Source organism: Drosophila subpulchrella, chromosome X, assembly GCF_014743375.2.
Source record: "Drosophila subpulchrella strain 33 F10 #4 breed RU33 chromosome X, RU_Dsub_v1.1 Primary Assembly, whole genome shotgun sequence".
NCBI classification, from domain to species: Eukaryota; Metazoa; Arthropoda; class Insecta; order Diptera; family Drosophilidae; genus Drosophila; species Drosophila subpulchrella.
This window is the reverse complement of record NC_050613.1, coordinates 7901499-7916960: the sequence shown is the minus strand read 5'-3', so window position 1 is coordinate 7916960 and position 15462 is coordinate 7901499. Positions and strand designations below refer to the sequence as shown.

The window sequence follows — 15462 nt, the reverse complement described above, 5'->3', positions numbered from 1 at the left end:
AATCTTAACAAAAAAAAGGCATCGCCATATCTTTGCTTCTGTCAAATTTTAAATCCTATATAAATGGTATAATATCGTGATAAAACTATGAAACCGTTTTGAGACCATAAAGAAAATCTCGATACGTTTCACGAGGAATCACTCATATTTCTTTAAGATTAAATGTAAATAGCTTTCAAAATATAAAGTTTTATATAAGGTTTTGTATTTAAAAATGAAATATAGATTCTTTAAGCCGCAGACTATGGAAATATTAATGTATTCAACCTCTAAGGTTTTTTCAAGATGTACATATGATATTGTAACTAATTTTATTTGATTAATCACTTTTGTAAAATGTTGTGACTAAGAAGATACACTTGTAACAAATGAGGAACCATCTTTACATAATTTACAATTTTCCAATTTTAATATAGCAAAACTTTGGATTTTTATATTTTCTTATAAAAATTGGAGAAAATACTTTTTGTTAAAGCTGGACCGCAGATGTGCTTCTCTAGAAACTCTTAAAACATTAACTACTTTCTACATTAGGAATTGTTGTCTCCAGCTGTGACAAAAAATAAATAAAACTAGCGTTTCCGCCATGAAACTTGATCTCCCTAAAAGCATTTTTTTTTATTACGAGAATGGAACTGCTGTTGCAGCATTATTTTGCAAGAGATTACTTTAAGTAAACCTTAAATTCGAGTTCTCCCAACCACCCCCGAGCCAAAAATAATAGAAAGAGTCATGGGAGTTCCTTCACCCGCCACCCAAACCAAATAAACGATGTTGGGTGGTGGCTTTTGTTTTTTGTTGATGCTTGCCAACTTTAAAATTGCTTTTTACACAACCCCCAATCGCGGCAAAAAGAAAGCAAAAACTTTTCTAATTAATTGTTTAGCACTTCATCTGTTTTGAAAAGGCCCCCATCCCCGTTGATTGCCTAAACAGGTGTAGGGATAAGTACATGATATATATGTACTATGTGTGTATATGGTTCGGATTAGCGTAGTATTGGTTCTATACACATTTCGCTGGGTATGAAACGAAAAAACAAAAAACTGGTCCCGCCTGTATACACATCGTCTGATGGTTAAAACCCCCCAAAATACCCCTCCCAAGTAATCCCACCCCTTTTTTTTCGCTGCAAGCGGATGCTGTCCATTTCAATTATCGTACGCGGGGCCCTTTGGAGTGGTGCTTGAATTTTGAATTTTTACATCCATTGTGTATTCCGCTGGCTATTTTTTTGCTGTTTGTCAGTTTGTGAATACTTGATGCTCCCAAAAGGCATTACAAAAACAGGAAAAGAGGATAACTTCGGCAAGCCGAAGTTTCTATACCCTTACATTGTACAAAGCTTTCAGATTTTTAGAAAACTAAAATCTTATTATAGAAATATTAAGACAATATTTAATTTTAGTTTACTACCGTATATCTTTACCGAAAACGAAATATTACGGTCATTGTATTATTTAGATATTATTTATCCGATCCTTCCTATGGCATTATATGATAAAGTCATCCGATTTTTTTTAAATTTTATTCAAAATGTTGAAATATTAAAAGAATGATATTCCCAAGAGTAAAAGTTAATATGTCAAAAAACACCAATGTTATAATTTCTTCAAATTTTTTTTTCTTAATATTTTTTGATCATTCCTTTGGGAGCTATAGGATATAGTCTAACTGAAATAATTATACCCTCTGCAAGGGTATAGCAACGGCCAAGAAAATGCTCTACCTGAGCGATTATAGCTCAGCAGCTTTACACTGAAAAAAATTTATCTTTTCATTGAAATCTTTTCTCAAAATTTTAAAATTTTATCTTTAGTCGTTGTTTTTTCAAAGAAATTTTTTGCACCTTTAATTTTGATGTTAAATACATAACTTTAAACATTAACAAAAACTTTTTTTTAGTTTCGTAGATTACAATCCATACTAATAACGATTATACAAAATAAAATTAATTGAAATGTTACTGCTAATTTGTATTTTAAATACTAAATGTCGTCACTTTATTAAACTGTTTTATACTTTTGTATATCAAGTAAATTAAAAATAAAAAAATTAATGGTAGTAATTTAGTCATTTTCGAGTGTAGTTCAACGCCCACCGATTAAAACCCATACTAGTAACAAATACAAAAAATATAACTATTTTTCATTTTTCTGTTTGTTGTCTTTTAAATTATACATTTCTACTACACCATTTATCTATTCCATTACCTTTATTTATATCAAATAAAATAACAACATTTTGTAGAAGTAAATAAGTATTTTTTCGTGTGTAGCTCATCGCCCAAAGGGTCTGGCCGAAGCTTAGCGGCGATTGAAATATTTGTTTATGGATTTCCATGTGGTCGGTTTGTTTTTAGCAACTTTTTTCGGTTTTGGTGGTGGTTTACTGCACTCCGCTTTTTAGTTAGCCGCCAGATGCACAGGAAAAAATTAGGCATAATTACAAAGCAAAAGCGCAAAGGATTACTTCTTAATTAAATTATTCCCACTATTTTATGAACTAAACTATAGGATTTTGTGTCTATTCTTAGGAGCTTTTCTTGCTTACGGAAAACCAAACCATTCTATTAATAATAGGAAATATCAATATTTTTTCGTGTGTATTTGTTGGTGGTGGTGTATTTCGGTGGTGGAAACCACGCTTTTCCGAAGTGCACTTCAATTGCATTAATTAAAGAAAAGCAAAAGCGGCTCGCAAATAAACTTTTATCCCTTGCATACCTTTGTGGGCGGGGATTTCGGCAGAAACTTCTCAATTTCATTTGCAGAATTCACTTTTCTGTGATGCGTAAGTCCCTCCTTTTTGATGTCATCCGAGGATTAGTTATGTATTTTTCCTGTTTTGGGTAAAGGCATACTCGGATAGGTAAAAAAGCACTGAAGTACTTTAGTTATTCAGCAGATATTGAGTATCTTGTTGGGAAAATGAATTCTAGAATTCTGAATAAACTAAATCGTTAACATTTTATACATTCAAATCTGAATTTAGGTTATTAAATAACTCATTGCGTTTATTTAAATTAAATAATATTAAGCTATTATATTTTAAGAATCCAATGCAGTTTTTTATCTGCATCGCTTGCATACTTTTATGGGCGGGGATTTAAGCTGAACATTTTCAATGTAATTTGCAGATGTGTAAATCCCTCCTCTTTGATGTCATCCGAGGATTAGTTAAGTATTTTTCCTGTTTGGGTATGGCTTTGGATAGGTAAAACAGCACTGAAGTAGTTTAGTTATTCAGCCGGTTTTGTGTATCTTGTTAGAAAAACAACTTCTAGACTAATAAATATATTTAATCATTGTCATTTCATATATTAAAATCTGAATTTTGGTTATTGAAAAACGCATTGCTATTATTAAAATAAATAATTAAGCTACAATATTTTCTATTTGAAAAAATTCTGTGCAGTTTTTAGTCTGGATTTTATTAAATCATTATTATTTTAATTTATATTTTGATACTTTACTACCACTTTTAATACAGATACCATTTTTAAAGAAATTTTTACCTCGTATTTCGTTATTAAAACCTTAACTATACCTGCCAATAACTATTTTCCCATATGATCCGGTTTCGGAAACATATTGCAGCGCTTTTCCCATGCAATATGTCCGCGAAAATTAATCATTATCGGGAAAGTTCTGGCCCGCCTGCATCCACTTGCCAGCTGTGTGTAATCTGTGCCATTTACCGCAGCTGCATTTTGCCTTTCTCCGACTTTTCCGTGGCAATTTTCCCGCTGCTTTTCCCCGCTGGCAAACAAAAAAGTGGCAGTGGTAAGGCGTGAAAAACGCAGCGCATGCGTCATATTGATTTTGTTTCCGCCTGCGATTGCCGATTGCCGTTTCCGGCTCGCAACTTCAAAGGGAAGCCTCCAATTTGCCAAAATGCAATATCCGAAATGGCCATCCATTTGGCCCCACACATCTAGGAGTTTTCCTTTAACTTTTTGACCCGGCCAAATGGTCTATGAAATTGAATACGGTCTATGGGCATTGCTCATACGCCACGTTGTGCCCATCAAATTGTCCCCTCAACTTAATTACGAGTTGTATTGCAAAATTAGGCAATTATTCGGTTCAATTTTCCATTCAAAGAGTGATTGATGGAAACGGCAACTAATGAGTAACAATTTGATTCGGAATAAAATCATTTCTCTATAAATGGAATGCAATTTGCCTTCCTCCGGGAATTGCACACAAATTTTATTGACAAGAGAACTCAGCCATAAGCCCTAAAGGAGCTCAGTAAAAATCGCAAACAGAAACCTAGAAAGTCGAAAAAAAAATGTCAAAGAATAGGAAAACAAAGTGTAGTTGAGAAAATAATGGGGGAAAACACAATAGGGAAAAGGGGTTTCCGGGGGTGGCAGAGAAAACAGGAAAATAACTCTTTGGAAATTGAATTTCTTCCGTTGAAAGCCTTAATTTTCATGGACCTCGACGGCTTTTTGTTCGACGCAAAAGTTCTAATAGAATTTTACTTCACTTTAGTGCAGTGCTGGCTGGTAGGCGGCGGATGCGGATGCGGATGCGGATGCGTGGGCGTGGGCGTGGCAACGCGTTTTAATTTACAGAATCCGCAAAAGAAAATGGCCAGAGAATAGAGCGCACCAGATGGAAAAAGGAAAATGGAAACTCATCTCAAGATTTTTCCCCAAGAAAAGTGAGCGTTGAATGGAATTTCTCTCAATTTCACTATGGAAGCAGCAAAGTGGAAAAAGGAAATTCAATTTGTGACGAGAAAGAAAATCCGTTGGGCTGCAGATGTGTATATGTAACTGCACACATAGAGTTGCTATAAGCTACAAAGTTAGCAAAAGTTGGCAAAAAAATATCATGGCAGAATAAAAATAAGAAGTCAAGAAATTTACAGCTAAAAAATTTGTACATTTTTTCATGATTTATCAAATTTCAACATATTTTATTTTAATATAAACCTAAATATATTTATGAGCTTTCAGATTCTGTTTTGTATTAAAGTTATATCTAATAGATCTTATATTCTTCATTGTATCTAAAAATTGTAGTGAGTACAAATGAAAACTGACGAAAAGTATGCAGTAAAAATATAACGTCATATGTTACAAGATATTGCTGCATACTTTAAGACACCTTTATTTATTTTTTATAAGATTGTGATTTTCTATAGAACCTAAAGATATAACAACAACTTTGTTGATACCTCAGATATTGGTTTGTTTTAAGAACTGAAAGAGTTTCATATCTAAGTGGTTTTTTCTTATTTGAGCTACTTTTTGCAGGAAGTCCTAAGCGTATTTCATCAAGAGTCTAGATACTAATCCGGGGAACTTATCTTAAAGCTGATTTTGCCTGTTGGAGTCAGTCGGCTAAAAGATATCCGATGGTGGGTGGCCGAACTTGAGTGGTGGGGATGCTCGATGCCGTTGCTGGTATATGGATATATGGATATTGCACGTGGGGAACGTGGTGGTTCCAAGCCACTGGTGGTGGCTCGTGGCCAGTTCCATCTGGTTTCGAGGGTGGATGGGCATAAAAACTGCAGACACTCATCCAAAGTTCTGCCAGCATTTACATGTTCTATATGCCATTCATATAATAAATTCTATATGCCATTCGCAGGTTGATAAACATAGACAGTCAGGGGGAAAGGGATACAGACTGCATTTTCAATTATATGTACGTATAACGTATAAAATATGGATGCTGCACAATATATGCATTGTCAGTTGCCGTTTGTGATATAATCCAGCTCCAACAACCCATAACAACACCCAATTTATTTTAATTTAATGTCATCGCAAGTACCGAACGTAACTCGAGCCCCCTTTCTATCGCTTTTCAGCCAAAGTCGCATTTAAATAATTGATTTTTTTCGAGGACAGGACAGGGGAAATTTGCCATTCCTTCCTTTCTACATAAAAGTTGGGATAAATGTTATTAAAAAACACAAATATCCACTATCAGGTCGATTATATTTGCTTAAACTAATTTTTAAGAGTGCTTTCTATTAAATTTCATATTATTTAGGGAGTTAAAATGGTTTTCAGAAGGTTTAGATCAATAATGTTATTTAGATTTATTAGGGATTTATATTGCTAGAGAGTTGGGATATCAGATAAAGAATTTAGGTGACCGTGACTCGCTTTAAAAATATATATTTTAAATATATGGACTTTTCAACATTAATTATAAAACTCGTGAAAAATTAATATTTTTCTAAAATACTTTCCATGGACAGCGATTCCTCAAGAATTCGGGTAAATTCGGGATAAAAAATGTTCACCCTTAACTTTAAAAATCACGGCCCAAAAAGGAACCACTTCTCATTTGTGTTTTTTGGTCCTAAGACCAATTGGTGAAAATCCTTCTCGATGAAAAGCGGTTTCTTAACACTTAAGATACCTGCTTTGAATGTGTGGATGATAAGATCCAGAAAAAATACGTAATACCCCAAAAATGTAAGACCCTGGGGAACTGAATTAGACAGTTCCCCAGTGTCTTACATTTTCAAAAATGTTGTGAAAAGTATGCTGTGACTTCACCGTTTCCCCATTTGCCTGGGCTGTGAACTTTTCAGACTCATTCTAACAACAGTATCCGTACAGACTAGTACTATAATATTTTTGTGTGTTTTTGAGGTACAAAATTTTCAAGAGTATTTTTGTAACTTTTATTTCGATAACATTTTTCTACGCATTTTCGGTTTCCAAATTTCTGCCTAACAATGCCAATGGATCCGCTCACCAGCAATGCTGCGGGCGACACTGTTCGTTATATCGCGTTCAGGGCCATTAAATTCGTCCTACCAATGGTCACAGAAGCAGCCCTATACCGTTATTTTACCATCATCCAAAATCAAAAAAAGAACATTAATGTGAATACATGGCGCTTGGTGAAGATCACCCCTTTAGATCCTAACGATCCAGAATATGAGCGAAAAGTAGTTAGCCCAGATTACGAGAACTGTGAGATTATAGCCTACGTACCCGCCGATGACATAAAGCATTTGAAGAGCGAAGGATTTATCGCATTCATGTTTTGGAGACTAAAAGTTGACTATAATCCCGGATATGATCCACCTGGATTTTGGTTTGTAGACCGACGAGTTGGAAACTTTTGATGCCTTTACAGAGAGTGGTGTATCTGGCACGTTTTTCCTGAATTTTCGATTATTCAAATTTGAACTGTCCCCCACGGAAGCCCCCTGAATCGATCTAAACGTCAGCGGTTGGTAAACGATTAATTAAAAAAATAATATAAATAATAAAACTTATTGTTTTTAGCTTATAGTTGATGCGGAGAGATTGCGGAGCGGCTTATTTGGCACGTTTTTCAAAAGTTTTCACTAAATCTAATTCGATCCGAACGTCAGCCGTTGGCAAACGCTTAATAATAAAAGAACTTATTTCTTATTGAATTTTAGTTTTATATTTTGGGCAATCAGTTTCGGGCTCTTTGGGACCAGAGTCAAAAAACCTGGAACTGAATTGGAAAATTTGACACCTTTGTTCAGATAATTCCAAATATAAAAGTCTGTAATATTTTCAGACGCAGAGACTAGTTATGCGGCTCAATAAATATAAAGGGAAATATAGATCAATCGAAAAATAAATGATCGCTTCCGCTACGACTCGCTTTAGAAGTATAGATATTTGAAATATGAAATTCGTGAAAAATGTAAATTTTCTAATATGCTCTCCGTGGTCAGCGGTTTCTCAAGAATTCGCGCGACCAATAATATACACTTTTTATCTAAAATTTAAGAGCCTCGGACCAAAACGGACCCATTTTTCTTGTGTTTTTTGGTCCATGGACGGCGATTTCTCAAGAATTCGCGTGACCAGTATACACATCTTTCATTTTTCTAAAACTACAAATTGGTATCCAAAAAGGTACTAGCCAATTTGTAAAAATCCTTTTCGATTAATAGCGGTTTCCTAACACTTAGAATACCCGCTTTGAATTCAGAAAAAATACGTATAGTCCCAAGTCTTATTCAGTTCCCAAGTGTCTTACACTTTTTAGAGTTTTGTGAAAAGTAAGCTGTGACTTCACCGTTTCCCTATTTGCCTAGGCTGTGAACTTTTCAGGCTCATTCTTACAAAAGCATCCGTACAGACTTGTACTATTATACTTTTGTGTGTTTAAGTTTACAAATTTTCAAGAGTATTTTTGTAACTTGTATTTCGATAAAATTTTTCATCACAAATATAATTTGGTTCAAAATTTTCTGATCAACACTTGCCAATGGAGCCGCTCAACGCCAGTGATTCGAAAGAATTTGTTCGTTACATCGAACTAAAGGCCATATCATTTGTAATACCGATGTTGGATAAAGGAGATCTAAAACGGTCCTTTGAGATAATCCAAAACCAAAACAAGGGCTTAAATGTGGATAAATGGTGCTTGGCCAAGCATACCGCCTTAAAACCTTACGGTGAAGAATACGTGCGGAAAGTAGTCTATAGAAATGTTGAGAACTGTGAGATAGTGACCTATGTCCCCGCCGAGGACGTAGAGCACTTGATGAGAAATGAGCATGTAATTAGATTCATGTTTTGGAAACTGCAAATCGACTTTAACCCCGCAATTGTGCCATCTGAATTTTGGATTGGAAGCCGCCGAGTTGGAAGCATTTGAGTTAGAGCCTTTGCGGAGAGTGGTGTACTTGGCACGATTTTCAAGAATTTTCGATTAATCAAAATCGAACTATCCCACACGTAAGCCCCCTAAACGTCGGCGGTTGGCAAACGACTAATAAAAAAAAAGGGAAATTATTATATGATTTTTACTTTAATACATTTTGGGATTAGACAAGAAATTCTAAACTCTATTTGGAAATGAAGAGGCGTGTCTCTTCATTTTTGTGCAGTTGATAACAACAGTCCAAGAGACCAATAAATAATGAGATTCAAGAACTAAACAAAATTACTATAAAAAAAAATAAGCATGGAAAGAATATGATCAGAAATAAGGAAGCTAGAATTTTTTTAAATATTTGTTTTCATTAATTTTTTTTTAGTTCCTATGGCAGACTTATGATCTAGCCGTTTGATTAAAAAACAAATTTATACAAACTTTTGTAATCTTAAGAAAAAGCTGTTCCCCCTAGTGGAAGACTATATGATGGAAAACAACGAAGCTAGTATTTTCTTCCGTTATATTTTCGATCTTTTGTATGGTAGCTATAGGATATAGTTGTCCGATCCCGCTTGATCTGTCTTTTATACTACCTGCAATAGAAGGAAGTTTCGATCCGATAGCTTTACAACTGAGAGGCTAGATTGCGTAGAAACGGACAGACGAACGGACAAACGGACGGACAAACGGACGGACAAACGGACGGAAAGGATATATATGCTTCATGGGGTCAGAAAGATCTCCTTCACTTCATTTTAAAATCAAAATACCCTCTGTAAAGGTATAAAATTGAAATCCTAAAAATTAGAAAATCTACTTATTGATGTTGCTACATGCAATATGCAATTTTTCAACGTGACTGCCAGTTCCGAGTGCACAAATGCGATTTTCTCGATTAATTTGTGCCAATTTAAAAATCGATAAAATTGCCATGAAATCTGCGAGGGTGCAGAGTGTGGGAAAATGGCGGCCCGGCCATTATGTGATTGTGCTCCTGTCAGGATATCGAGGATATATATGTGTGTGTCTGGGCCCGTGTCCGTGTGGATGCAATCATGGCAGCGGGTGGGGAGCGAGGGAGGGGGAATGATTGATTGAGTGGGGGCGTGGCGGGTAGGCGGTGGGGCGGGGCAATCATCATCAATGAAACAACAATGCAATCAGCGAACACAATTAATGCACAAATTGCTCGTCGAAGAGCTCAAGTGTAAACAGCGATGCGAGAGAGTGGAATGGCGATAGACAGGCCGCCGCAAAATGGGGGAAATTGCAATTGCCAATTTCGCAATTTTCACAATTTCAATTGTTTTGGGTCTATTGTTACAAGCGAAAATTAAACAATCGCTGATTATTTCATTATCGGTCTGTCATAAACAATGACGAGGAAGCCACACGGAAAAGTATGCAAGCATTTCGAAACACCACATTCTTTTTTTCGCTGCATACTTTTAGGCACCTTGATAAGAGATTTCAAAAACGTTATACATTTCGATGTCCTGCCTTTAGGCACAACTATTATAACTCTCCTAAAATTTGTAATAATTTTAATATAATGATGTTTGAATTTAGGATTTCCATTTAGGCTTTTAGGCTTAAGCGTGATTTTGTTTTAAGTCTCTACAAAAAGTTTTTTAATAAAATACCTCTAGTTATTTTCAAATATTGTTAATATTAAATTTAAATCTTACCTTATAAGTCGTTGTCCTTAACTGATATTTTCGGTTTTTATAAAATATCACTTTACAGCTGATCTATGGTGATCTCGATCCTTCCCTCGCTTTTCCCCTAAATCCGCTTTTTGCACTCGTCCTTTTTTGGTTCTTCTCAATTTCTTTATTCCATTGTTTTTATTTTTTAATATAAATTCTTGTAGCTCGACGTTTGATTTTTCATTAAGTTTGCGTTTATTCCGTATTATTTGTTTGTTTTTGATTCATACATGGATTTGGCAAATATTTTGTTAACCGATTTGAATTGTTTTCGTTATCATAGCTTGTTGCAGGGTTCTTGCTCTAAAAATATTTCGTCGTGTTTTGAAATCGTTGGAAGTCCGTTTTTCTTATACTTCTTCGCTTGTTCTTGTATAAATATTAATTTCTTTGAGAAATTCAAGTCTTTATTTTAATGTTACTTTTGTTTAACTTCTTTCATTTAAGTGTAAATATGTATATTTATTTATTTACGACAAAAAAACACTTGCTTATGGTATTTTTCTTGGTTTATATTGAGTTTGGTGTTTCTGCTTTTGATGGGGCCTTCGATGCGCACTGCGCCCTTACCCAAATTTTATAAATTCAGTATAAAACCTTGTGGTATATATGGTTCCTATAGGGTATAGATTGATTGGCTAGACACTCACCGACGAAGGTAATCAAATGTTATTCGACTAGATATATAATATTTATATATATATATATGGTTCTAGCTAGCGCACATTTACCAAAACCAAATTTATATTTGAATAAAAATTAGTTACTTTATACTTGTTTATTTGTATTTTAATATACTGTGGGAGAATTGCTTTTCCTTAACGAATTTGGTCTTTTATCTTTGCATCAGTCAACAACACAAAAATTAAAACATTGAAAAATTGTGATGATAGTTGTATGCAATTTCTTGTTTAACAATTTTGTTTGAGAATTTTATTAGTTTTGGCTTAAAGTTGATTGCTGCCAGCAGACTTTTGTGTTAATACGCTCTGAATTGGCTGCAAAGAAATCAGAAGTAAACATTTTTATAAATTTTAGGTACCCAAAATTTTGATACAGGTAATTAGGTCGATGCCACACCCTTTCTCACGTGCACACAAAATAAGTACACTGGAAGAAAACAAATCAAAATTAACCTAAATTTGAATAAGTAAATTGCTGTATTTTTAGGTTTTAACAAAAATGTTAATTATTTGCAAAACCAAAGCTCTCATCTATTATCTTTCAAGTAAAATATTTTTTGTTATGTTTCTATTACACATTAGATTTATGGTAACTTGGGTACAAAACGGATACATTTTTTACAACTAGAGATAAAATATATATTGAGCGACACAAAAAATCCATACCGGCAGATATTTTTAAAAATTACAAGACTTAGGTTCAAGCTCAAGCTAGATTATCTATATAACGTAATATTTATAATAAAAATAAATATTACTTTAATACCTTTTATATGAGATTTAAATCCTTTTAAATTCGTTTCAGTTAGCAATTACCTCTGCTGAACCTAAAAATATTATCTACAATTTGCTTACATTTGTATGAGTTAGAAAAGAATTTCAAGTATGTAACTAACTTTAAACTCATTTTACATAAGTTAAGAAGTTATATCTATTGAAATTTAAATCCCCTTTGAGTAATTATAATAAAAATGTAATTGTATAAGTAGTCATACTCTTCTTGCTGTGTAATAATGCGGAAATTCTTTTACGGTGAACCATTTTTTACTCACTTGATCGACTTTCAATTTATTTCCCTTTACCTTTTCAAGGATCTTACTAACCTTAGCTTGAGCTTATCAAAGTAATGTGATCTCTAAGAGCCGGTTCTTTTGGGATACATATATCTTAGCGATCGCAGATCTCACTCTCACACTCACACACATATACAAAAAGATATAAAAAAGTGCTTGGGGACGTACTGACTGACTGACAGGATGGACAACGGAGGTCCTTGTAGGCCGGTATTCCCCAGGAATATTTCTCTCTCAAGCCGGTCGTGTTTAGTGCTCCTCCGCCTTCTTCGTCTACGTCCTCGTCAATCCTTAAACTCTTGCCTAATATTTTTTTTGGATTTTATTTGGTTGATTTATTTGTTAGTAGTAATGGCTTTTCATACTACGGAAACAAGGAGAAATCATATAGCGACGCAAATGATAAATCATATGAGTAGAATAATACGAAAACGCGCTTAAAAAAGAACCGCGTTTGCTGGATGCGCCGAAGACTGCTTGACTCGTACTGAATTTTCCAGGAAAATGTGAGAGAGAGAGAGGCGCTTTTCCGCAGCGACTGCGACGCCGGCAGCGAAGCCAACGCATCCTGTTTAGAGGAGACTTTTCACGGAAAACGCAGCGCACCTACAATTCAAGCGGGAGCAGAGCTTTTCGGCACAGCTTTTCCGACAATCCAACCCACCAACCCACCCACCTCCTCGATCCGATTTTCCCACTCGGCTCCAACTCTCCGGGCCAGCGGAAAATTCTCTCCAAAAGCGCGGCTTTGAAATAATTTGAAAATGCATTTTCCTCGAACACCGGGGGGCGTGGCAACGAGGTGGTTTTACAGAATGTGTGCCAGCAGCTCGTCGTCTATATCCCTTGTAATCTGTGTAATTGCAGCTGTTCGCAACTCTCAAAAACAACAGGATAGAACACTTGCAAAATAGAGTCGAGCTTTCAGTTTCCTATAATTAAAAACACGGGAATGAGCCAAAATTAATTTAAAAAGTAAGATCTTTCAAAAAAATAAACCGAAAAGCTGAGCTAATTTAATGGTATGTAAATACAATAACCAACCAAAAATATATGAGGAAAAATTGGAGAGAACGTGAAAAAAAATTTAAAATAATTCGAAATTATAGTCATATTACTATATTTTATAGTTCTTGCTAACTATATATTACATTTATTAGTTTTAATTTTAAATAAGAGCTATAATATTCAAAAATGGTAATAATAGTAACTAGTTATAGTTTTCAATCAAAGAATATTTTTAATTTTAATTATTTTACTTGATATCTTCTTTTTTAAAAAAACATTTAAATCATCTAAGATTTTTATCCAAAAATAAAATATTACACATATAAAATTGTAAAATGTTAACTTAAATAGTTCTATTTTATTTTTCCTGCAAGAAATATAATAAAACTATTATTTCCAAGACCAAAACGAAATTAAGTTTTTATTTTCGTGCTTAAAATCTTTTAATTTCCAACCGAAATAGCTCCAGGAAATATATTTTATGTGCAAGAAATGAGGAAACGAAGGTGGGGAGTTAAAACAGTGGGTGGGAAATAAAGCAGAGCAAAAGCAGCGGCAAAAGCGATTTGAAATTGTGCAAATGTTTGCATTGAGCTTCGGTGCATTCCCATTTGAAATTAATTGAAAGACTTTGTCTCAGGATACGGGCGCAGTAAAAAGAGACGGCTTGATGCGTTTAGAAAGAGACGGTGACAGAGCGAATATTTGCTGTGCAATTCATGTTCATCCGAGGACTCAATTTGCCAAAATAGAAGCTGATCAAATATTAATATTCACAAATGAATTCATAATGTGCTGGATTTTAACAGTCTTGCCACAGAATATTGCAATATTAAATAAATTGTGAGATATACCACAAAACAAATTGGAAAATGTTGGCTTAGGTTAAACAGCAAAATGGTTATACCCGCAGAAATTCAAGTTGAAAATGTATTTATACTATGGGAATATATGTTGTACAACCCTTTTTTTAAGATTCAAATGCAACACTTAAATTGTTCCTAGAAATGTTCTTAATATAATTTAAAAAATTCTATTCTGGTATTTGTTATAAGTTTTATAGCTCTTATATTTAATAAAAAAATAATAATAAAAACAGAACCTGCATTAGAATTAAAAGTATAACTTTAAAATTTAAAATATAATGCTAAAAGATAAATTATTATACAAAAGTGCCACATAAATCGCTAGGATTTTAAAATTACTTTTAAGTGTCATATTTAGGTGTCGAAAAGTATGCAACAATATATTTTCAACTTACAAGTGCAATGAATACATTCAAAAAGACGACTATCAATTATTCACTGCATACTTTTAGACACCTAAAACTTAATTTAAAAAATTTTTTAAAGCCCCAGCGATTTTTGTGGCACTCATATTAAATTTGCATGGTATATGAGTTAGTTAGATATAAGAGCGCTTTAAAATACTTCTAACCAAAAAAAATGTATAAAAATAATAGATAAACTTATAACCTTAAAAATGTATAAAAATAATAGATAAGCCCTCATCCATATACAAATGAAACACAAACGCTTGGGCTAGTAACTGCAATTTATCTTATAAATGAAACTTATACAATTATACTTATAATCTTCAACTACCGAGTACTTAGCTACGAAAATATAAACATGGATTGCATCCTCAGACAATCCACTTGCACTATACCACTTAAAGTTGAGGGCTCCCTCAAAGTGAGTTGCAATTAGTGAGCTTACTTTGAATTAGGGTCATCGCAGGGCGGCGGCTTTTAAACATTTTCAATTAATTAAAATAAATAATGATATTATGTGTGCATGTGCCCCCACCATACGCCCATACTCGGAAAATCCCCGTGATTATCTAAGCCAAATCCCGAATTGGATACACAGCAGGGATGGGGATATGGGATATATGTGTGTGGGACAATTGGGCATCCCCGAAGAAAGCTCTTCGCGAAGGAAAAGCTCTCGTAGGGGCGCTGTCCCGCTGGAGAATTTTCCCGGGGTCGTGTAGACTTATCCAACGCTGCGAAAATGGAGCAATTTCTGCATATGGGCGGCGGCATTCGAAATTGTGTCAAACTGGGCGCCGAACACGCCCCAAAAGCACAGAGACCGGCCGGCCGGCAGATTGTACTTTGCCCACGTACACACCCCCGGAGTTATAGACATAGATATGTAGCCATAAATGGTCAATCGGAGATTGGAGATGGCAATGGAGGTGGGGGCAACGACTTTAAGACGACTGCCTTAAAGTCAAAATAAAAAAGAGTTCTAGGGGGGAATGAACACCTAGAGAAAATGGGTTAGAGAATATCTACAGAAATATATAACAACTCTATTCTCAACATTAAATTTAAATCGTATCTAGGACT

General features: G+C 34.4%; 1 protein-coding gene across 6 annotated transcripts in view; it reads right to left on the bottom strand.

Annotated features, from left to right (window-relative positions):
- Positions 1–12429, bottom strand: part of LOC119558348 (ELAV-like protein 2) — a 30616-nt gene extending 18187 nt beyond the window's left edge. For 2 of the 6 annotated variants that reach the window (XM_037871836.1, XM_037871837.1), the window contains exons 1-2: positions 12267–12424; positions 10322–11340 (exon numbers count right to left, since the gene is read on the bottom strand). The gene's annotated coding sequence lies outside the window, so the exon portion shown is untranslated. Of the gene's footprint in view, positions 1–10321; positions 11341–12128 lie in introns of all 6 variants that reach the window. The other 4 variants (XM_037871832.1, XM_037871829.1, XM_037871833.1 and 1 more) reach the window with 4 other exon arrangements.
- Between the last annotated feature and the right edge of the window lie 3033 nt (positions 12430–15462).